General features: G+C 39.9%; 1 protein-coding gene across 13 annotated transcripts in view; it reads right to left on the bottom strand.

Annotated features, from left to right (window-relative positions):
• PDE4D (phosphodiesterase 4D) overlaps positions 1–24,840 on the bottom strand; it is a 1,566,198-nt gene that overhangs the window by 1,402,397 nt on the left and 138,961 nt on the right. For 3 of the 13 annotated variants that reach the window (XM_063810432.1, XM_063810428.1, XM_063810438.1), the window contains exon 2: positions 15,909–15,991. The exons of the other annotated variants lie outside the window; for them this stretch is intronic. The gene's annotated coding sequence lies outside the window, so the exon portion shown is untranslated. The remainder of the gene's footprint in view (positions 1–15,908; positions 15,992–24,840) is intronic. 13 annotated transcript variants of the gene reach the window in all.

Here is a 24,840-nt window from a genome sequence, read left to right as displayed (position 1 = left end):
TGAATCATCAAGTCTTCTCCCAGAAACTATCACATGCATGGTTGGCATCTGTGCTCTTGTTATCATCAGAAATGAATCCTATGTAAGTGTCCCAACTCAGGAGACCACTGTTAGAGAATGAATGGTGAACTTCACAACGCAGTCTTCACTCCACGACTAATCATCAAGTGAGCACTGTTTACTTGAATTATTAGTTGAATAAAAATTATTTTAGGAAATGGACTATCAAATCCTAGTCAACTTGCAACATCATTATGAACATCACTATCGCCAGAGCTGAGCACTTTGAAAACACAATCTCAAACGCCACCAACACCCTACAAAGTGAGTAAGCCTCAATAAGAACCTTCTCTGCATGCATTGAGATGTATTCATTTCTGAGCTTAGCTAAGTGAGTGAAGACTTAACAATAATTCAGCAAAGCCATACAATGTAGTATCTAGCATAGTGATCAAGCACATAGTAGATGAACAAGCCCATGAGACCCACCTTCCCTATGTCTGATCTGTTCCCATGGACTGGTTCCCAATAAATGTTGGCTACATTCAAGGCTTGAATTTAGTTTGTAATATTACTTAATTTGTAGAATTTAATAATTGATTAGTAAATCAATAATTAGTTACTTGATGTAGCTGTGAAAATTAATCAGTCATTGATGCAAAATATATTAAAGAATGAAATCATGATTCAATAAATCAATGGTAACTACATGAGGAAAATAAGACATTCTTTGATAATCAGCTTACCTTCTCCACTCTAATAAATCAGTCTGTGCCAAAAATCAAGCAGACAAATACTAAGTAAATATCATTAGTTCTGTTCACAATTAGACTTTCTGCCCTCCCTTGTGGATGGTTTTGGTGGGGCCAGGCACACTGAGTTCTGTTCAATGAGTTTTGAGTTGAAGCGTCACGTTCCATTTCTACATGAGCTTATTTAACCACCTGGGGTAACATCCTTTAGAGATTCCTTTCTTCCCAAGCATGGTAACTAACAACGTTTGAGATGGTGGATGCTCCGTCAACCCATGCCTGAGTGACAAGAATGAACAAAGCACTCAGCTGACCCACAATGGACAGACAGCATGAGCAAGAAATAAATTGTTGTTGTTTAATCCACATCACAGTCGCACATCTTAGTCCACAATAATTGATAAAGCAAATAAAACGCCAAGATCCTAAAACTTGTAAAAAATAATAGTGAGCCAGGACCATGTCACAGCCCAGACTCACAGTTACTGATTTTGCTCACCTAAATTACAGGCTATGTCCTTGTCTCCCCCTAAATACCTTTACTCTTATCTATTTATTAATTCCACAAGAATTTAAAACTCCGCTTTCTGCTGAAGATTGTAATCAGTGCTGGGAATAGTGAGGAGAGAAGGCAATTTATGCCCTACAGAAATGCAATACACATTCTTGTTGAGGAGATTATACTGAGAGCTCTGCTCAAGAGATGTGAAATAAACCAAAAAGTGTCATGAGACCCACTTTCCCTATGTCTGATCTGTTCCCATGGACTGGTGTTGATGAAATTCTTTTGGCCACAGAAACCCATTTTGCTTTCTTTTGTTTCGTGTCTTAAAAAGATGAGTAGAAGGTCAGATGAGTCATCTTTTGGGAACCTGAGAATTTCAAGCTTTATTTACAAGGATTTCATATTTTTCCATCAAGATGCAGCATTTTACAGAATTTCACATTTTTCTGCCACATGGTAACAATAAGGATGATGATTGATGAGGATTAAATCTCAATGGATTATTTACTGCATTAGTTAAAATTTCATCAGCTTCATGGGACATCCCCTGTCCAACATGTCTTAGGGTACAGATAAGAAATATTATTTTATTTCTGGCTAGGCGCAGTGGCTCACGCCTGTAATCCCAGCACTTTGGGAGACTGAGGTGGGTGGATCACCTAAGGTCAGGAGTTTGAGACCAGCCTGGGCCAACATGGCAAAACTCCGTCTCTACTAAAAATACAAAAATTAGCCAGGTATGGCGGCAGGCATTTGTAGTCCCAGCTATTCAGCAGGCTGAGGCAGAAGAATCTCTTGAAACTGGGAAGTGAAAGTTGCAGTGAGCTGAGATCGTGCCACTGCACTCCAGCCCCCTGGGTGAAGAACAAGACTCTATCTCAAGAAAAAAAAAAAAGAAATATTATTTTATTTCCGTTTGATGTTTAAAAGATTAATTCTGTTTACCTTGGTTCCCAATGAGCCATTTATAAACAATTATATGAGTAATCACAGAGTTTCAGGGTTTAAAAACTGTCTCTAGCTGTGCTTATCACCGGTTGCTTATCACCTTGAATGCATGTTTTCCCTTCTTTCTATTGGAAAAGCATTTATCAGCCATGCAGATAGGCTCAAAGCAAACTAGAAGTTCACTACATTTATTTAATGGTCTGCAAAAATGTCATCAGCCTTCCCATTCTTATCAGAATTGTAGAGGTAAAGCTTTGAGTGTGTATGATTTATATAACCATATCTACCATTAGATTATCATACAGTCTGACTTTCAAGTAGTATATATTTGCTTCTTTTTCTGTTTTAAGGCCGTACTTGGAATTTGCTGCTCAAATCATGTAGCTAATTCCAACAGTACCATCTTTTACTATTTCCTCACTAACCTCTAACCCTATTCTTTCCATCCCTTCCAAATGATAAAATTACATACCAATCAAGAGTCAAACAGATTACAAGTAAAGCCACTGAATGTGGGCAAATTGTAATTCGTCCATCTAACAAATACTTTTGAGCACTCACTTCATGCCAGATACTGTCCTTCATTCTGAAAATATAGCAATAAAGTACAACAGAGAAGGTACTGCTTTCACAAGGCTTACATTTTAATGAGAGGCAAATAATAAGTAAGATTAGTTCAAATAAGGGCTATAAAGAAAATAAAACAGAGTGATGGGATACTGTGATGGGAGAAGTGGCATCACCAGAGGAGACCTCTCTAAGAAGGTCATATTTGACTTGAGACCCAAATGAAAAGAAGCCAATGATCTGGAGAAACAGCCATATAGAAACAGGGACTAGCAGGTTCAACAAAGAGCTTGAAGTGAGAAAGAGCTTAGTCTATTTGAAGAAGAGAAAGAAGGCCAGTGTCACTGGAGATGATGTTGGAGAGAAAGGCAGAGGCCAGCCCGTGTAATTCAAGAGCTTCAGTAGTTCAAGATCTTGTAGCTCAAGATCTTTACCTTATGTGGAATAAAATCCAAGATCTTTACCTTGAACTACATGGGCTGGCCCAAGTAGGTGGAAGTTACTGGTGAGTGTTAAGTAGAAAAGTGATATTAAGTTGTAAATATGCAAATATCACTCCAGAAGCCTGATAAAATTGGTCAAACTTCTCAATATTCATAATAGAAAGCTAGTTCTACCAGCTCTACCAGGAATTCACCCAGTTCTTCCTGAGTTTGAAACAGAGAGTACCTGAGTTCCAGGTTCTCCTCAGGCTGCTCACACTTGTCTTTTCAGAAAGACCAGCCAAACTGAGGGATCCTGTTGAGCTATTTTCTGAATTCTTACTCTGCCAGTGTAATGTATTACCCAAGCCAGGATCTATCAGAAGATCATTGTCAACTACTTTAGAGGGTGGACAGGAAGGAAAAATTGAAGATAGGGGAAATTACATGCTTTATCACTGGTCTAGCAATTATGTGGATCTTTACAGAATTTCTTTAGGAAAGCATTAGAAAAATAATCAACTCTGTTGTAAAATATTAAGTTATTTGTATTAAATAACTTATTTAACTGTAAATTAATACATTGTAAAATATTAAATACTATCATAAAATATTGAATTCTGATCTTAATAGTCTTTGATAAAAACTTAAAGGTTTTCTTACATAGAATCAGTAAAATGTCATTTTTTTCTCAAGCAAAAAAATAAACTTTATGAACCATGCTTGCGCCAGTTCTGTGAAATGCCAGCCCAATTTAAATTTACCTAGATTTGTTTTCAACTTGACAGAGTGCCATTGGTGCTTAGTCATTAAAACAGGTGGCATTTCTATCAAGAAGTTTCCTATTTCTTCTTAGAAATGTAGATTAAAGTGCCTAAAAGATTAAATATCTGTTTTTGAAACCAAAATATACAGAATACCTCTATCCCAAGAAGCAGAAATGTAAGTGTCCTTCCCATTCTTTTCTTTCTTTTCACTGCCAATCCTAAACCTCCTTGGAAGTCCATGAAGAACCACATTTTTAAAACCTTGATAGACTCGCTTCAGAAAATAAAAATTTTTTAAATAACCACCAACAATGTTTATTTGTATAATCCAAGTGACATAACTAGCCTATCCTCCAAATGATAGAGGGATAAGTAGATGACATCTCTCCTTTAAAACTCATTAAAAGTAGAGAAGCTTCCCACTCAACTTTAAAATAATACAGGAACATATTTCTAAGGGCAAACTTATATACCAGAGCAGAGGTCACAAACTGACACGTAAATACCTAACGTGCCCAACATATTTTCTCCACCTTGGCATGCAACAACATGAGGAGAAGTCTTGCAAAGTTAGCACAAACATTTGAATTAATTGTCAATATTTAATAATCTGATTTCACATCTTGATTTCCAGCTCCTTTTGAAATGTCAGAAGATATGGACCCCCCTAAAGCTGCATGTTTGCCTTTCTGCAAGACAAGAATCCCAAGACTGACAGTGGCCACTCCCTATAAATAGGGAAATACTCTATTTGTCAAGTCCCTACCACTCCTTACGGTTTTTTAAATCTCTCTCTGCATCATTCATTTACAACACCTGCCCAACCTGTGCAAGCAAGCCTTCTTTGATAATAAAGAAATAGCATAGATAAATAGATGGATGGATGAATCAATAGATAGATAAATATATCACACCTAAATTACCAAGTTTCCCTGAACAGCGAAGGCTTAGATCAGGCACTCTTGTACCAAGGGCACTGAGATTACATTTCTTGAACTTTGTATTCCTCAGATTAACCAAATCAAACAACAGACTTAACATAGTTCAGGCCATCTAAGAATCTGGCCATTTCGGCCAGGCGTGGTGGCTCATCCCCGTAATCTCAGCACTTTGGGAGGCTGAGGCAGGTGGGTCACCTGAGTTCAGGAGTTAGAGACCAGCCTGGCCAACATGGTGAAACCCCATCTCTAATAAAAATACAAAAATTAGCCGTGCATGATGGCACATGCCTATAATCCCAACTACTCAGGAGGCTGAGGCAGGAGAATTGCTTTAACCCAGGAGGCAGAGGTTGCAGTGAGCCAAGATCACGCCCCTATGCTCCAGCCTGGGTGACAGAGTGAGACTCTGTCTCAAAAAAAAAAAAAAAAAAAAAAAAAGAATCTGGCCATTTCCAGAACTCTAAATCCCAAATCCCACTATTTCTGCTTGTTCTTCAACAAAACAAGAACCAGGACTTGAGGAGCTGAGCAGGAAAGGAATCACAGCATCTTCCATGGACTTCCATCCTGTTCCTGCCTACTGCCTTTCCCCTTGTTTGTGCAGATAGCATGCTTTTTTTCCCCATTTCTCAGGGTTTTTATATCTAAGCTAAGCTCTTTATGTTTATTTGTAGGACACCAAGCAATTTGAGGCCTATTTACCCTCAAGTATAACTGCCCCAAAGATCAAGAGAAGAAGAAGGTCAGATCATACACCAAGTGTCTTCAAAGGCTAAAACACCACTATTGTTTCAAGCATAAGGCACTTGGGGTGAAGTTCTCCCTAAGTAAAACACATATAATGTTCCCACTGAATTGAAATATATGTAGGACCATCATCAAAAGCATTTACCAGATAACAATGTGCATGAAGCACTGTACCAGGCACATTTCAGGGTAGCCATGATGTCAATGAACCTTAGTGGCAATCAAGGCCACTTACTAGCCCTTTGTGTGAAATAGAAAAAGATGTCCCTCCCTCTGGGCTGGCACAGACTCACATCACACTGCATGGCTTGGCCAAGCAAAGTGTGTCTGCCGTTCTGCCCTTACTCACCCCCTGCAAGCCCAGCCAACTTGTGCAGTGAAGAATCTGCAAAAATAGATGCAGCAGTACAGCCCTGGAAGAATTTAAACTTCATGCAAATGAAATAAACATGCACATGAAATTCAACCAGGAGATTTACCTGGCAAGTCAAGAGATTAAAAGGGCATGAATATCTGAATTTTTTATCAGTTACTTGTTTTTTAATCTCTTAAATGAAACAGATTCTAGAACTTTTGAAAAAGGGAAATAAGTGAGTGTCACACCAGACCAAGAGAGGAGAAAATTAAATCCAAGCTCCAACCACTCATCCTAATCTTTGAGATCACTCTGTCCTGGTGAACATGCCTTCCAGGTGGGTGGATACACAGTCTCTTTGGAGAACCAATTTTTTGTTGTTGTTGGGAGATAAAAAGTAATTTACAAGAAGAATTTTTTGTCAATAAAATTTCTACAACGGCCAGGCATGGTGGCTTATGCCTGTAATCCCAGCACTTTGGGAGGGTGAGGTGGGCAGATCACCTGGAGTCAGGAGTTCGAGACCAGCCTGACCAACATGTAGAAACCCCATCTCTACTAAAAATACAAAATTAGCCAGGCATGGTGGTGCATGCCTGTAATCCCAGCTACTCAGGAGACTAAGGCAGGAGAATCACTTGAACCCAGGAGGAGGTGGAGGTTGCAGTGAGCCGAGATCACGCCATTGCACTCCAGCGTGGACAACAAGAGCGAAACTCCATATCAAAAAAAAAAAAAAAATTCTATACCAAATGGAAACTTTGAAAAAACATTTTCTTTTCTTTTTTTTCATCCTAATAGCCCAAACTAGGTCATCTTTCCTACTCCTTAATAGAATATGAGTTTCCACAAGCTGCCCAGTCGTACTAATCTGAAATTTCTCCTGTCCTATCTCACAGTTCAATTTCATGTTTCTCCCTCCTGCTGGGACCTGGCCACTCTGGGCCTTCCAGTGGGAGTCCTGATGCCCTGGCTCAGTATGCTTGTCATTATAGTCTTCTGTGCTATTTGAATCTGAAGAATAAGCACTGAATACTAAATTAATTTTTTCAGAGCCCATCAGAAGGACACAGCTCAAGTGCTCCTATAACTCTTTTGGAGGAATCACCAGGGCTAAGTCCCCAGACTCTAACATGATTCCCTGCTTCCCCTTGGACTGAAATAGCTGCCTGCCCTGTCCAGCCCTGACCTGTCCTGTTCTGCCCTGCCCTCTCCAGAGAAAGCACATTCTGTACGTCATTACTGAGCGTTCTTTTTCAGATCTTATAGACAGTGAATATGAAAGAAGCATTATGGAGAAAGAGATTTATTTTGATTCATTGAAATGTTTTTGATGCTCTACAATTCCCTGGTTTTGTCCAAGCTGCAAATATTTCAAAGAACAGATCTCCATTATGCTCATAAACTTACCCATTTTATAAAATAACAACAATAAGTTTTCTTTATTTAAAATAGGAAGAGTCGTACCCTCCCCCTGCAGACAGAAGGCTTGTGTTCTGCAGTTTACAGGTGACAACGATGTGGCTTCACATTCCTCAGCAACAATGTTAGAAAGGCATTGCAGTTGTCTGGGAATGCCATTGCAACCCCTAGGGCACTGTGCATGAAATGGCTGAATAGCAACATTCTGGCAGTCACGATATTAAGTTTCACTGGGAATATCGTGACCTGTGTTCTGGGGCAGGGAGGTTGGCAGGATGTGGGGGTTAGGGGGACCCTTTCCTCCCTCTGGCCACATCTTGCTTTAATGCATGAAACAGGAATTACCATCAACACCTGTTGGTATTGAGAAAGCAGTGCTTTCCTTTGCTCTAGCATTCATTCATTTTCCGTGAGGGCCAGAAGAGGGAATTATTTGATCCTTGAGAAAATTCTGATACGGTTTGGCTCTATGTCCCCACCCAAATCTCATGTTGAATTGTAATCCCCAGTGTTAGAGGAGGGGCCTGGTGGAATGTGATTGCATCATGGGGGCGGGATGTCCCCCTTGCAGTTCTCGTGATAGACTTCTCAGAAGACCTGGTTGTTGAAAGTGTGTACCAGCTCCCCCTTCTCTCTCTCTTCCTCCTGCTCCATCCAAGTGAAGATGTGCCTGCTTCCCCTTGCCTTCCACTATGATTGTAAGTTTCCTGAGGCCTCCCCAGAAGCAGAAGCCTGGACAGCCTGCAGAACCATGAGCCAATTAAACCTCTTTTCTTAATAAAATACCCTGTCTCAGGTATGTCTTTATAGCAGTGTGAGAATGAACTAATATTTCAAATATTTCATTACACACCCATCACCCAGCCATGGTGCTGGCAGCCTCTCTCAGTTTCTTGCTGTCCCACTCCTTCTCTCCTCTGTGTTCTGCTTGTTTGAACCCCACTCTCCCTCACCCTGTCTGTCTTCCTCTCTCCTCTCCTGCTTTCTATGCCTTTTTCTTTCTCTTCTTACCTGTCTTCCTCCCCTTTTCCACTCTCCCTCCACTCTGGCCACCAGCCTGACAGCACAGATGTTTTTCTGTCCTCCTTGTTTGAAGCCATCAGGGCAGGTGCTGCTGCTTTGTTTGTGACTGAAGAGGTGAGTTCAGCACAGAGGGGAATGGTGGGCAGCCCAGGGAAACCGCCACCAGAACAAGGGGTACCATTAGCAGAGAGGACATTTTGATCCTCTTCTGACTTCCACATCTTTATTTCCCCATGGGTTCAGAACCCACAGAAAGATGAGGCAGGCATTAAGCCTCTTGAATACCCAATAACTCCCACAGCTAGGAACAGAGTGCACAGGACAGAACAGTGAGTCAACTGACCAGAGCACCAAGGCAGAGAGAGGCGGGATGCAGACAGGGGTTGAGTGGGAGTGAAACCTCATGAGCCAGGCCCAGGGACAAGCCACGAGGAGCATGCACACCACGGTCCATGTCATAGGGACTTCCTTACCTTGCCTTTAGAAAAACCAACAAAAACCTTGTGTTTAATGAGATTGAGGCTTGTCTGCTTCTATTCATAAGACCCCAACATATGAAAGCCACACCCCAGAACAAGGCAGAGTAGGACGAAGACCATATAAGACTAAGTGTGGGGTCTGCAGGAACAAAGCTCACATGAGAAGTCAACATGCACAAAAAAAAAAAAATCAGACCAGACGTAAATCGAGGCCATTCTGTGAGTGATATTCATTCATGAGTTTTTAACCAGACTCTTGGTAAGAAAGAACTGGTAAATCATATCCAAAACCTTTCATGTAGTATCCACAGATGTCATTTGTAATTAGGCCTTATCATGCGCATTCCTAGCATTAGTTTCATTTTTTTTCAATTAGTGCCTCTGTAAAGTCCTAAATTAGAGAACCCCTGCAGGATTTATTATAGAGAGAAAACCTAGCTGAGTGAACACCTGTGAATTTACTCAGTCCAGAGTGGCTAGGCCAGAAAGCAGCTCCCCTAACAGGACAGAGCCTTCACAAGGCCAGCTCCTGCCCCAGAGGCCTCTGGGTAGAGTACCCATACATCCCAGTTTGCCCAAGTAGTGCTGGTTCACAGCCATTGCCCTGGTGTTCATAGCACCCCCTTTCATTCTTAAAAGGCCCCAATTTGCATGTTCAATCAGAAGGTCTCTTTGGTATGCGCTATATAATGGACTATTTATAATTCATTAGAGGTGTCGTAACAACATATCATCGACTACATTCAACAGAATCTCTGGAACTAAGGAAAAATTAGAAATGAAACTTACTTAAAAATTATCTTCATGAAATTTGTGGGAAGATAAGCAATATATAAGGAAAGGCAAGAATACAAATCAACCTAGAAGAGAAGGAAGTAATAAGAAGAAAGAAAATGCAAACCTGACCTTAATTTTCCATCATTCTTATTAACGATGACTGCTAAAAACTGGTCAGCCACGCTATTTGAAAGCAATTTTGGAAATTAATCCTTTAAGAACATTTTTTAACCTTTGATTCAGGAGACAAATGGCCTTTCTATTTTAACCAAGATACCCAGATAGTGATTAGTCATTACTAAAACAAGGATCCCAAATCTAGTTTTGTGTGTATGTGTGTGTGTGTGTGTGTGCGTGGGTGCATGCCCACTTGTGTGTAAGAGAGAGAGAGGGAGGGAGAGAGAAAATGAGAGAGAGAGAGGGAAGGAGAGAGAAACTGAGAGAGAGAAGGCGATTTTAGTAAATACACAAAATGAGTGAATTGTCCCTTTCCCTTTAAAGCCACCCAGGGAACTTAGCTGTTCACATTATCATCAACCTGCTGCATTTCTCTCCCTAGGAGACCACAAACCAGGAGAAACCATATGTGAGCTCACAACTCTAGCAAAAGCTTTGTTTTCATTGCATATGATTTGATTAATATGATATTGCAGCCTTAAATTTTTTTGTACAGAGTTCTAGTGCTGAACTAACAGGCAAAAATTAAACAAGGTCAAGGAGTGAGCTATCAGGATCTACTCTGTATCCACCTTAAACAACCAACTCCTTCCCAGGTTGCACTACGCGAATGGCCTTTGCTGACGTCTTCTGAAACAGGATTAGATATACCCATGAAGCTGATGTAATACTGTATCATCATTCCCATGACAGGTACATGGTGGACTTTGTCATAGCAAGATGCTGCTCCCCGTTTAGTCCGCCATGTGGTGATTCTCTTTCTCCTGTCACCATCGTTGTGTCCCTAATTTCCCCCAGCTCCCTTTACCCAATATAATCGGAGATGCATTAAACAACTCAGCCTTTTTTTCCTAGCTGCACTTGTCAACAATTTCAACACTGCCCTGTCACAATCCTAGACTCTAACCTGGGCCTTATATTTTTTTATCTTAATTCTCTATTGAAATATAATATATGCACAGAAAGTACACAAATCATAAAGGCAGTGGATTTTCACAAAGTGAACACAGTCAGGTAATAAAATTTAAAAAATTAGAACATTGCAGTACCCTAGAAGCCCACTTATGTTCTATCTCAGGCACCTTCTCCCCTGAAATATAACCACCATTCTGACTTCTAACACCAGAGCTCTGATTCTAAGCTTTATGTAAATGAAATCATGGCATGCACTCTTTTGTATCTGGATGCTTTGATCAACATTTTATTTTTTAGATTCATCCATATTGTATATATTGAAGCTCATTCTTCTTTATTGCTACTGCGTGTTTCATTTTGTCACTACACCAAACATTAGTGAGTTGTTTGCATTTTTCACCATTATAAATAATGCTACTATATGCATATGTCTTTCAGTACAGAAATGTACACATTTCCACTGGACTATAAAAACGGAATTGCTAGGCTATAGGATATTACATAGGTTCAGCCTTCGTAGATACTGAAAATGGTTTTCATAGATACTGAATCTACCCATTTACACTCTCACCAGCAGTCTAGGAGCATACCAGCTGCCCCACCGTCTCACAACACACAGCATTGTCAGTCTTTTTTATTTTAGCCATCCTGATGGATGTCAGATGGTATTGATGTGGTACTGTAGATTTCATTTGCATTTCCTGCTGGCTAATGAAGTTGAGCCACCCTGCTTTCTTAAGGTTTCAACTTTTACCAAGCCAATGGCCAGTCCTGGCACTCAGCTCCTCTCTGGTTACCACCTGCAAGGAATGCTGAGGAAAGAAGCAAGGGTCTGTACATTCTTTCCACTCAAAGCCTTCCTGTCTGTTGGCCTTTCTCAATGGTCCACCAATTGATTCCACATCATGTCTCCATCTCCTGTACAGGTCACCCTGGTGGCAGCCTCTTTTCTCCTGCAATATCCAGTCTGACACCTGCTTCCCCCTTATAAACTATTCTTAAGCTTACCAGATAGCCTTACCTCCCACTTGCACCAAGACAGACAAGCTCCTGCAGTGTGAAACCTGCATGTTCCCTTGCAGCCCTTATTTCATTCTTTTCTTCAGGCTCAGAGGAAGCATTGTTCCTCTTCTCTAAAACCTGTAATCACTGAGAAAATGTGTTCTTTTGAGTTTCCTTTGACACGTACTCTCTGTGTGACCAAGTACAAGTTACTTGACCTCTCCCGGACTCAGGTTTCTTCCCTGGAAAATTAGAATATTTCTTACCTCTTAAAATTGTTGTGAGACTTAAAGGATAATGTGCTTAAAATCCCTGGTTCAATGCCTGGTAGATATTTTGTGCTTAGTAAATATTAAACTCTTTCCTTCCATTTCTCCTTTTATCTCTCCATTATTAATCTCCTCCTTTGCCTTAGAGGCAGTGAGATGGAAAAAAACTTGGCGTTCACAATCAGACACACCGCAATTTGAAACCTTATGTTTACCATTGACTAGCTCAATTATTAACTCCCCTACGTCAGTTTCTTCGACTCTAAAGTGGAACTGTGGGTGTTACACTCAGAACTGTGAAAATACAAGTCACTCCGGCTGACTGCAATTCTAGATTAGCTGTCTCAGACTGGTGGCCCACAGGCCATACCCGTCCTGTGTTGAGGTTCATTTGGTTGGTTGTTGGTTTTTACTTAAATTGTCTAGAGTTAAATATTAGGATAATTTACATTACATTTCAAAATGCGGGCGTCTTTTGAAAAAACTAGATCTAGCAAAAGTGGTCATATTTCCTCACGGCAACAATCACCATGAGGAGCTGGCCATGTACTCTCTGGTCAGCCACACTCCCCTGCCCCTCTATTCTCTTCCAACCAGGCTAGTCTCCCTCATTTACTCTACCTGTATAGACCTTGATGGGTTTTTTATTATGTTTAGTTGCTACCTCTTTCTCTAGAGTCTTATTGAACTCAATGATGACTTGCCTGAGAGTTGCAAACCACTTCTAAAATGTTTAATATCATTTATTTTACAAATATAGACTACCTGATCTCCAGATTCTTACAGCTTACAACTATCAGGCTCTTCAGAAAGCTCCTATATTGGTTTCCTGTTGCTATTGTAACTACCTAATGGAAAACCTAGTGAGAAAAGAATAGAAATTTATGATCTTACAGTTATGGATATCAGAGGCCCAGAAGGGATCTTTTTGGCCTAATCAACAGGGCTGCATTAGTTTCTGGGAGGCTCCAGAGGAGAATCTATTTTCCTGCTTTTTCTGGCTTCCAAGGGCTGCCCTTATTCCTTGGCTCATGGCCCCTTCCTCTGTCTTCAAAGCCAGCAATGACTGGGTGATGCTTGACTTTCTCATGCTGCGTCACTCTGACACTTACTCTATTGCCTCATTCTTCCATCTTGAGGACCCTTGTGGTTACACTGGGCCCACCCAGATAATCCAGGGTAATCTCCGCATCTCATATTCAGTTGATTGATGAACTTATTCCCCCCTTGCCAAAATATATTCATGGGTTCCAGAGACATTTTTGAGTGGCTGTTATTGTGACTACCACAGCCCTCAACACTGTCACCAAGCCTTCCTTTCCTTGAAAGATACAGGTGAGCCAGGATTGCTGATTTATCTAATAGTGCTGCTACACATTTTCCTTCAGTTCAAAAACAATCCCCCAAAATGACAACTGAGTGTTAGCAGCATAATGTTGTATGGGAAAGCAGTTTTCTCCTACATGCCTATAAATTCCAATGGACACTTTTTGCCATCTCTCTCCCCCCAAAAAAACACCATCAACATTTTGAATTGTTAGAAAGAAGGGAGGAGAAAAAGGAGAGCAAAAAAGAATGGCACTAGCTACAGTTTCAGGTGCAAATCCTCTTGGGGATTCTTTAAAAAGAAGAAATACTGAGGAGCATATCAAAGAAACGTTTATATTGCCTAGGGTACTCTAAGCCCTCAGCAAAGCTCCGAAGAATAATTCGGTCTGAGAGTAATCCTGAACTACTGAAGTCGCCCATGAATATTCCACCATGTTCTGTTCTCTATTCAACAGTGCTTTCATAAGTTGCTCCAGGGAAGGTCATCTCACTTATCCACAACACCATCAGAATTAAACAGGAAACAGCAAACAGAATAGAGCAAGCACAGTCACGTAAGATACTATCATATCTCTTCTCCAAATAGATCATCAGGGCATTGTTCCCAGTTCAAAAGGGAAAAAAGATGATAAATTAAATCCAATCCTGAAATATCTGTAATGAGCTAGGATCCAGACTTCATTTGCTACTTCATAATTTTAAGTAAGAAATCTTTCATGTTATATAATATGCTTAAAAATCAGTGAAATATACACATATACATATATATGTATACGTATATTTTTTTTTCTTTATAACCTTCAGGGAATTTTACAGTGCAACAAATAAATTCTAAATATATTATTGCACGTTTTAATTTCTATCCCAGTTCATTTCTTAAGTCATAGACAAAGTTAGCTAGGTAATCTGCTTCTAGCTCTGAAGGTGGGCAACATGGCCAACCTTGCCCTCCTTCTTGAAACCTTTCCAATCTTTCTGGAATCAGCTTCTTTAATCAGAGTCTTGTTCTTTCTACTTCTAAACTTTCTCAAATATTCCTCATTGTCTACATTTCCTAGAATTCATTTTTATAACACATCACAGCTTTAAATCATTATCAGGGTAAATTTTTGTTTACCCTATGAGGACAGGGACATATCTGTCTCTTTCTCCCCAGCTACAGCCTTGTGCTTCTGCATAGCTGGCTCTCAAACATTGTTGAATGAATGAATGCTCCCTACCCCTATTTTTCTTTTTGGCATGCCTTATTTGTACCAGGCACTATTTTAAGTGTTTTGCATATATTAATATAATTCTTATAACCAATTTTATTATGTAGGGATCATTATTTTACAGATAAGAAAATGGGCATAGAAAGGTTCAGTAATTTTCACATACAACAGTTAGTAACAGATATCATTTATTGAGTACTTAATTTGTGCCAGGCAGGGCTGCCATTAGCTACCCAAAGTGACTATGTGTAAATTTGAAAAAGATGCCCCTTTTACATGGATAAATTACAAAAGGAGTCTCTTCCCTAGGCACAGGGCTTATCAGTGAAAGCCAGTTCCTACCTGTACTGGCCCCTCAACCATGAGCATTTTTGGAGGGCACAGCCTACACAAAATACAGTGTATCTAATATCATTTCTTTTATAATATACTACCAGCTGGGCATGGTGGCTCATGCCTGTAATCCCAGCACTTTGGGAGGCTAAGGTGGGCAGATCATGAGGTCAAGAGATTGAGACCATCCTGGCCAACATGGTGAAACCTCATCTCTACTAAAAATACAACAATTAGCTGGGTGTGGTGGCATGCGCCTGTAGTCCCAGCTACTTGGGAGGCTGAGGCAGGAGAATCACTTGAACCTGGGAGGCGGAGGTTGCAGTGAGCTGAGATCGCGCCACTGCACTCCAGCGTGGTGACAAAGCAAGACTCCATCTAAACATACGTATATATATCTCCTGATTCCCAGATTTTTACAGCTTACAACTGTCAGGCCTCGTCAGAAAGTCCTGTATTAGTTTCTTATTGCTGCTTAACAAATTGTCACCAATTTAGTAACTTGAAGCAATACAAATTTATTATCTTATAGTTATGAATATCAGAGTCCCAGAATGGGCCACAAACTGCTCTGAGCACTAAATGGTGATAAACCCACAGCAACCCTATGAGATAAGCATCATTGTTATCATCATCCTTATTTAACAGAAGCAAAAAACAAAGGCCAGAGAAGAAAAGTAATGGCTCAGAGCTTCCCAGCTATTGAGTGACACAGGTAAGACTAAGCCCAAACATTGTGGCCCCAGAGCTCACACTCCCAGCATTACTCTATAGTGAACTGTTTAGCCGGGGTTCCTGTAACAGCCTCCTACTCCCTAGTCTCCAGGCCTCCTAACGCATCCCACACTTCAATCTACTACAGAAGCCACAGCGAATTTCCAAAGATATCAATCTGCTCATATGTCCTTCATGTTTAAAACACTCAGGAGCTCTTCCATTCCCCTCCAGGTAAAGTCAAGACACTTGCCTGTGGTTGAATAGGATTTGGTGATGTGATCCTGGTCACTCTTCATCGGCATCTCTGGTCCTTCCCTCTGCCTCTACCCCTCACTGCACACAAAGACATAATCATAGCAAACATTCTGCTCAATACATTCTCCCATTCCCACTTGTCCCAGGCCTTAGCAAGTGATGTTCTTTCCACCTGGAAACTTTCTCTTCCGCCTCTTTGTTGACTATCTCCAAATGATAAGTCTCAGCCTAAATGTCTCAACCTCTGATCCATGGTCCTTCAACACTCAGTCTAAATTGGAACCCTTGATAGAGCCTTTCATCACAACTTGTGTTTTCCTTTATAGCAACATCGTACGTATGCATGTATGTAATTATTCAGTCAACACTGATTTTCACCAATAGTAAGTTTCACGATGGCAAGGACAGTGTCTATTTTGTTAGTTAACTGTAAACTCAGCTTTTAGCACACTTCCTGGTACACACAGGCAAGCAAATATTGTCCATGTGCCTCCTGTGAGCTCACTGTGCTTCTCGCCTATAGCATTCCTCACAATACAGTTTATTGTCACCGCCTATTTCTGTATTCCCCATTAGATTTCACTATTTTACACACTATGAGGACAAAGACTGTATCTGACTTGGACCTCACTACTGAACCCCCAATATCTAGCACAGAATCAGCATATCGTGGACACTCAAACATTCCAGAATAAATGAATAAACAAGCATAAACAACTGGCCCATTTGGGGTAACAATCCTCTTTATTACTACTGCCATAAATCAGATCAAGGGATTGAAGGATTGTTCTACTCTAACCACTTTAAAGGAATAGAATCTATTTAGAACATTGAGAGAAAGCTATCAGCTTCAAATTCTGACCAAATATTGTTTATTAGCCAAAACAGACAACAGGGCCAACTCAGGCCTAGATAAGAAACAATCCATGAGTTTAGTCAAAGATCTCATGAGTGACCACTCAGACAGAAAATTTGGCATCTACCTGCCAACTCCTACAGAAACCAAGAGCCAAGAACTGCAAAGAATGATCCCAGAGGTAACTGACTGACTGACTGTACCTACCAGTAGTCATTATATTACTCCCTGTTAAAGGCTTAAAGGGAGGTCTTGAAGATAAAAATTTATAATTAAATGACATTTAATCATGCTGAAAGGAGAAAAAGATATATTCAAATGGAAAAAAAAGCAAAGGCAAAGTAAAATATATTAACAGGATCTGATGAGACTACAGATGAAAAACAATTCCTGAAAAAGATGATCCATCTTCTCAATGGGAAATACATAGGTCTTTTCTACATATAGTATTTAAATGAAGACAACATTAATGCCTCTTTCTGACCTGGCTCCAGAAAGTCTGCTCACCCTTGGAAGTGATGACTACATCCTTTGAGAGCTAGAATAGAACTATATTGTTTTGTCCAATGGGTGAATCATAATTGCCCAGTTGGATATGAAGGAATTTTAGAGCAATCTTGGAGCGCATAAATATGAAGCAAGAACAGTTCTGTTATGGTAATGATAGTAATCCCAAAATGCCACAAATACACTGGTATTTCAATAAATTAATAAGAATATTTCATGGCGACATGAATGCCCTTGTGTCTTCCCACTAGTAAAGGGGACACATGTTGGGTTGATCAAACTTCATCTTCTCTATAATTTAAAACCCTTTCCAACCACAGTGCAATTAGCTCCATACTCTACTCCTAATACCAGGATTCTGAACATAAGGATCTAAGTTTACCTACTTAATTTACCTTCGTTCAATATCCTCTAATCATCTTTGCCATGTTTTTCAACATCTCATTAGTGCTGAAATTAATACCTTAATATGAGTGACACAAATTTTGCTTTGTTTGGCTTATTCCCTCAGTAATCTAGGAACCAGCCCCCTCGACACAAAACAGAAACATAAGTAAAATACTTTTAAAAGACAAAAAAGGGCCAGGCATGGTGGCTCATACCTGTAATCCCAGCACTTTGGGAGGCCAAGGTGGGTGGATCACGATGTCAGGAGTTCAAGACCAGCCTGACCAACATGGTGAAATCCCATCTCTACTAAAAATACAAAAATTAGCCAGGGCATGGTGGTGCCCATCTGTAATCCCAGCTACTCAGGAGGCTGAGGCAGGAGAATCACTTGAACCTGGAAGGCAGAGATTGCAGTGAGCCTAGAGAGCACTACTGCACTCCAGCCTGGGCGACAGAGCGACACTCCGACTCAAAAAAGAAAAAGAAAAAGAAAGAAAGAAAGAGAGACAGAGAGAGAAAGAAAGAAAGAAAGCAGTATGTTGCTGACAACATGCACAGTGGTTCCATTTGCTTTAAAGCTGTTATGCCAAATTTGACTGAGCATTTACTCTCCACACTGAAGCACCTCCCAGGCAGCAATAAAGGTCCTACATACATGGTTACCCTGCCTTGGACAATCAAAGCCCTATTGCATGCCTTTCTGCTCCTAACTATTGTGTGCCTGCTAATAGGCAATGCTCCCTATTGGCACTGAATTTGGAAGAAATTTCTTGTGGAGCAGTTTTTAAAACTGTAACCAGGAAAAGAAAAAAAAAAAAAAAAAACGTTAAAACCAATCAACCAAAGAAGTCATTTTGGCTATTTGCTGCATTGCCAGGGACTAGTTTTTATTTTTAGAAACACTTTCATGAAACAGAGCTTTAGGTATTTTTACCAAGTATAGCTGATCCAGTTACTTTTCTTCATTCTTATTTCCGGTATATTTTTAGCCGCAAGAGTTACTTTCTCTGGTAAAAGAGGTGCTGCCCCAAAAATAAATAAAACTTGGGTGGACAAAAAGGACATGGTCCACAGGTCTATTCTTGGGAAGTGCAAAGCAGCTCTGAGGACCCAATCTCATGAAGCTGTCCTCAGCCACAGACATCTAAAGGATGCAGAGGAGCTAGTTGACTTGGTAGCCCAGCACTTGAAAATTTCTAGAAAGCAGAACCAAAATAGCATTTTTCTCCTGCTGCCCTACAATAATGTCCATGCACATGATCTTTGTGGGGCCTACAGGTTCTTTGTAGGAAGTCTTTTAGTAAACAAAACCCCAGAAGAAAAGCCCCCACCACACTACTCAGTGCTTTAATGAGATTAGAAAAAGACACCTCTTTCTCCTCATCCCATCTCAGGACTTGGCTTGTGAGCAAAGCATGGACTGGGTTTCAGCCTCCCTTCACCCCCTTGGCCTGACGTCTCACTGTCATTGAATAGCACCTGGATTTCTTTGAAACACTGGGACAATACTTATTCTTACATTAACTGATTACATGTTTCAGCCAGGACCACAGGTAAGGTACCTGGGCTCTGGAGAATTCAAAGGTGAATGAAACGGTAACTATCTTTGAAAAAGAGCCCTCAATCTCAGTGAATGTATGAGCAAAGGTATAAAAGGTGCTAAGATAAAATGTGCCCGATGCTGGTTAATTTTATGGTTTCACTTGCGTATAGGAAAGTCATGGGTGATTGAGCTTAAAAATGAGCTTAAGTGACTAATCAAGAGAAGACCATGATACAGCAGTTATAGAGAACAGAAATGGTTTGTCAACACTGAACTTTGAGGATGTGAACTTAGTGATGGTCAGCAGGATAGATTAGAGTATCCTAGCTGGCCTCTCTGCTTCCAGCCTCTTTAAATACTCTAATGATCATTTAACACAGAGGCTAGCTAGGAAGTTGATAGATTATATTACTGCTCAAACATTCCAAGGGAATAGTATACATCCCTAATCCAATAACCTCAGGCTGGGATGTGTCACTTACTTTAGACAATAAAATGGGAATACATAGTATATGCACCACTTTCAAGCAAAATTTTAAGAGCCGTTTTATGGTTCTATAATACGCTCTTTTCTTTTTGCCCCAATGTCCCGATCAGGGCTGTTCCTTCAGTCGGGGTCCCAGAATGATTATACTTTGGAGCAGAGCTGCAGTCAACTCATAATAGACAAATGGCAGCATCAAGAAATAACTCTCTTGTTTTAGCAAGTGATACCAATTTGGAGATTGTTAGCGCAGCATAACATCCTAAGTTCACTGATATGGGAAGCTAGTGCACCTTGAAGGTGAACACAATAAGGTCTTAGGCTAAACATAAGAAGTGATATTGGATAGAAAAGGGCAGAGATAATAAAAATCACAACAACGAGAAATCGACATCACTTAGTATTTATGTGTCCAGCAGTATGTTAATCACATCTCATTTAATCGTCTCAAAGGCAGAACTCAAACACATATCTAACACCACAGTATGTGCTCTGAATTTTCCCAGTAACCAACAAAGCTTGGTGATTTTTCGTGCATGTGTAGTAAGATTAACTCAGCAAATCTAGGTGGCTCAAGCCCTGCACATGCCCAAGAAAAACCTCTCTTCAAGACTGGACTTAGGCCAGCTCTTGAGAGTAAGCCTTGAGCCACAGGTATATTCTGCCTGGTAAGAGTGTTGTATGCCTCAGGCCTTGGAGCATGTGGTACCAGTTTGATCAGATAGTTTATGCTAACAATGTGATGCATGATGGGTGCCTGTTCCTTCTCTGAGGAGCTGAAGTCTGAGTAGCTGAGGTAAGTCATACAGGTGCTGCATGACTATGTGGCTGGCCTCCATTAAAAACATCAAAGCTCAAGTGTTTCCCTGGTTGACAACATTTTGCATATGTCACACGGTATTGCTTGCAGAATTAAGTGCATCTGTGCAATTCTACTGGAAAAAAACTTTTAGAAGCTTGCACCTAATTTCTCCTGGACTTTTCCCCACATATCTTTTGCTTTTCAGATTTTAGTCTGTATTCTTTCACTAAGTAAAACATAATTGTGACTATAACAACTTTTCTGAGTCCCATGCATCCTTTTAGCAAGTCTGAGGGTGGCCTTGGGAACCCCTGATACAGTAGTGTACATGAGACAGGTTAATGTCAAAGATGACACCAAATTTCCAAGGCCAGGTGATTCAGAAAATGGTAGTTTAGTGAACAGATATGGGAAAGTCAGAAGGAGCTGGTGAGCTGGGAGGGTGGGTAAAGAAAGAAGCCGAGGAAGCAAGTGGAGGATAGAAGGTAAATTTGGTAGCTGACATTCAATTTGACTTCCATATCCAGGTAGGAACATCCAATGGGCAATAGAAAATGTACAACTGGAATCTGTGATGAAAGCCCAGAATGGGAATATAGTTAATGGTTAAAACCATAAGAATGAATAAGGCACTGAGGAAAAGATTAGAGAAAAAAACAGCAAGGAGTTGAACACAAACTGTGAAGGATGAAACTTGGCTGTCTACATATGAAAAAACAATGAGAAGGAAAACAAATTTTACCTATTTTCAATTCATCATGAAAGATTCTGTTTAATTTTATGTACATTTATATTAAGCTAGTTATACTACTTTTCACAGGAAATATTTGCTAAAGAGTTTTTTCTTGATACTAAATAACATTTTAAAATCAGCTGTATTTATTTCCTCATTGAAGCCTCATTTTAAGGGCATTTAGAAGTTTGTCTTATGAGCAAAATGTTCAGATGTAATTATGATAAGCATTGAAATATATATATATTTATATATGAAGTAGTTTGGAGTTATTTCCAAATAAACTGGGGCAGAGAAAAGCCCCAGTCATTCCTGATGCTACTTCATGTATCTATGTGGCTAACACCAGGTCTATTTTTATATGTTTATTTGCGGTTTTAGCTACCCCAAAAATTAGGGTCAAAAGAAAGATAACAATAAAGTCAGTCAAGGTCCTATGGGGTTTCATTTCACTTAACACATTTCTATTTTTCTGCATTTTCTTTAAATAGCAAACAGAGCTAGACACCAAGAGCATCGGACTCAACTCAAGCCACTCACTTTTGTTTCTGCTTCCTCCAGGGGTGATTTTTTAAAAATATTCTCATGTGCTTTTAGACTTTTATTCTTCTATGGAAGAACATGTTTGATCATTTCAGAAACTCCTTTAAATAATGTTGCTGTCAAAATCAGAGTTTCTGGCTGACTTCCCCCATTTCACCGGAAGAGGCAGCCCCCCAAGTTTATGACCTCAGGTACTTCTTACTGAAGTTTTAGAAAATACTGGATCTGCCTTCACTTTTCGTTTTCATTTTCTTAGCCCTACTCTTTTGTGTGAGAGAATACATGTTTATGGCTATCTTTCAAAGAGATTTATGAATTGCTTCTAGGGCTGCATATGAGACAGTGAGCGCTAGGGAAGTCAGTTCTACAGCCAGTTGCACCCTGCTACACTTCCTTCAATGAAGAGTTCCAGTCCATCATCTTAGGGTCAAGTTGTTGAGAAAGTCTTCAAAGTGTAACATTCAAACTAGTGTCTCAAAAGCTCCCCCATGTGTGCGCATGAAAAATAACTCATCAAGGGAAAGTTTCACTGGAGTACATGCAGAATAAGAACAGGGACCAATTTTCAGATCTAAAAAATGTAAGATACAAGAAAACACCACATTCTATAATTATCATTTTATTTACATGTGTCATGTTTAACATCTAAAAGAATAATTAGGTGGGCTGTTTTGTACAGATTATAACATTAGCAAATGAAATGAATGCACTAAAAACAATTATTTTTCTGTAAAAGGTATGAAAAAACAGGGCAAAAAAATGAAAAGCACTTGGAATTTTTCCAACCATAAGTATACTCAAAAAAGAAATGATAAACCCTCTGAATATAGTAACTGATTTATGTTTTAGCCCAAGAAATGAATTCTATGAAAATAAACCAACCAAAACATTAGTTGTACTTTCCAGAAAGCAATTGCCTAATGGAAATGCCTTCCATTTCTCCTTTTAGCCCATTTATCTTTCCCTTAGGGGAAAACACACTACAGCTAAGACTACTGTGTAAATCAGCTACTTCCAAGCAAAAGGTATGGCTTCCCTGAATATTAAAACTAAGGCTGGCTTGAAAGATGTTCTATTCTAACCTCCCTCTTTTATAGGTGAAGAATGTGAACTCAGAGAGGTGAATGGACTTGTCCCAGTTCAGAGAGTTGGCGGAAAATTTGAGAGCAGAACCCTAATCTGTTTTATAGTTCAATCATTATCACTTTATACTATTCTGCCTCCCAGTTTTTAGTAATAGTAACAAATTATAAATAGAAAAAATACTAACAAATATTTCTAATGCTAAAATGTGCTGATCATTTACTCTGTGCCATTTAAAATGCCTTTAAATACATTATATGAATTAGCTCATTTGGTAGTAAGAATTAACTTCTGAAAAAAAGTTGTATTCTCTCCATTTTACAGATGAGGAAATCAAGGCACAGAGAAGCACAGTACCTACCCAGGGATCTTAAAGAGTAAGTGTTGAAGCTACTGTAATAGCTAAGCAGTCTAACTCTACAGACCAGATTCTTAACCACAAATAACTAAATAGTATAAAGAAAATAGAATTGTTATTCAAAATTCAAAGGGGCATCAGCTATGGTATTAAATCTTATCATCTTTTGGCAACATAAAATTGAAACCTGTGATAATTCAAACAGAAATAGGGACCAACTTGAAACTAAAAAACAGCAACTAGCTTAAAAGAAAAACTCTTACCTAATTAGGTGAACAAACTTGAAGCTTTCCAAGTACTGAACTTCATACAAATCATATAAATAGAGGGGCAGCATTTTTCAGTATGGTAACGCAAATCATGCCACCCTATAATTAGAAATTATTCTTACCTATTCATTAAAGCAATCCCTGTCCTAGGCAATTATTGGTTAGCCTAGTTTTCAAGTAATAAAACTAAATGTCTTAAGTGGAGGTAATCTCTACTACTTTTCTAATTGATCCAAATTAGTATGAACTTAAATAAACAATGACCACTCAACTTCCAAATCCAATGGGAGCATGAAGTCTGACCTTGCCAAGCCTCTCTGCAGTCTTTGACTCTGTTTGCTTCCTCCCTCCTTCTGACATTATTTCCTTTCTTGGCTTCTACGACATCACTCCCCTGGCCCTTGCCTGGTCCTGCAGATCACTCCTTCACTGTAGCAAGTTCCTCCTCATATATTTGATTGTTAAAGGTTGGTACTCCCAGAAGTTTGTTTTTGTTGGGTTCTTCCTACTCCCCATCCCCACACTCAGCTTGAGTGACCACAGCCACACCCACTTCTTCTACTACTACTTAGGGGCTGATGCTCAGCTTCCAAACTGGGGTGTCCCAACTAGTTCTCTTCCCTAATGCCTACCGTGTCCATGGAAATACCTCAAATTCAGCATAATCAAATCCAAATCCCACATATTTCACCAAAAATCCTATTCCTCTTCTTGTATTCCTTACTTTGCTTAATGGATCCCACCAGTCAACAAACCTAAACCTTGAATCATCGAAAAGTCCTTCCCTGTCTCCCAGAATACATACAGCTTGGCCATAATTGCAATGAACTATGCTTTCTAAATTGAACCAGAGTCTTCCACTCTCACTTGCATTCTCATGAAAATCATCCAGACTCTGCCTTCATTGCCACTGTTCCTCCACAAGCCAAAAACCTGTCCCAGATTGGATTCCACCAGAAGTAGAGCCTGAGCTAAGAATTTAAGCATGAGTAGTTTTTCGAGAAGGGATTCCAGGAAGCAAAATGTAGGAGGGTATGGAAGAATGGCAAGTATGGGAAGGAACAATACTGGTGTGTAAATGACCAGACAACTGCTGTGATCAGGTGAGACTCAATGTCACCGGGAACCTCCGAGATATTATACAAAACCTGCTGCAGACTCATCCTCACCAGGGGTGAAGAATCTGAGCTATTTATGCATCATTGTCTGAGCGATGCTATCAAGGATGTTAACTTCTGGTGCTTTGGGCCTGCCTCATTACAGTCTTGCAAACTTGTAGTCTCTGAGACTTGTAGCTGTTGTCTTGTACAGTAACAGTGACTGCCAAGGGAATATGAGAGGGGCACTGGCAACACTTGC

The sequence above is a fragment of the Pan troglodytes genome, chromosome 4 (assembly GCF_028858775.2).
Source record: "Pan troglodytes isolate AG18354 chromosome 4, NHGRI_mPanTro3-v2.0_pri, whole genome shotgun sequence".
NCBI lineage: Eukaryota > Metazoa > Chordata > Mammalia > Primates > Hominidae > Pan > Pan troglodytes.
Note: the sequence above shows the minus strand (reverse complement) of the source record. Positions and strands in the feature narration are given on the sequence as shown.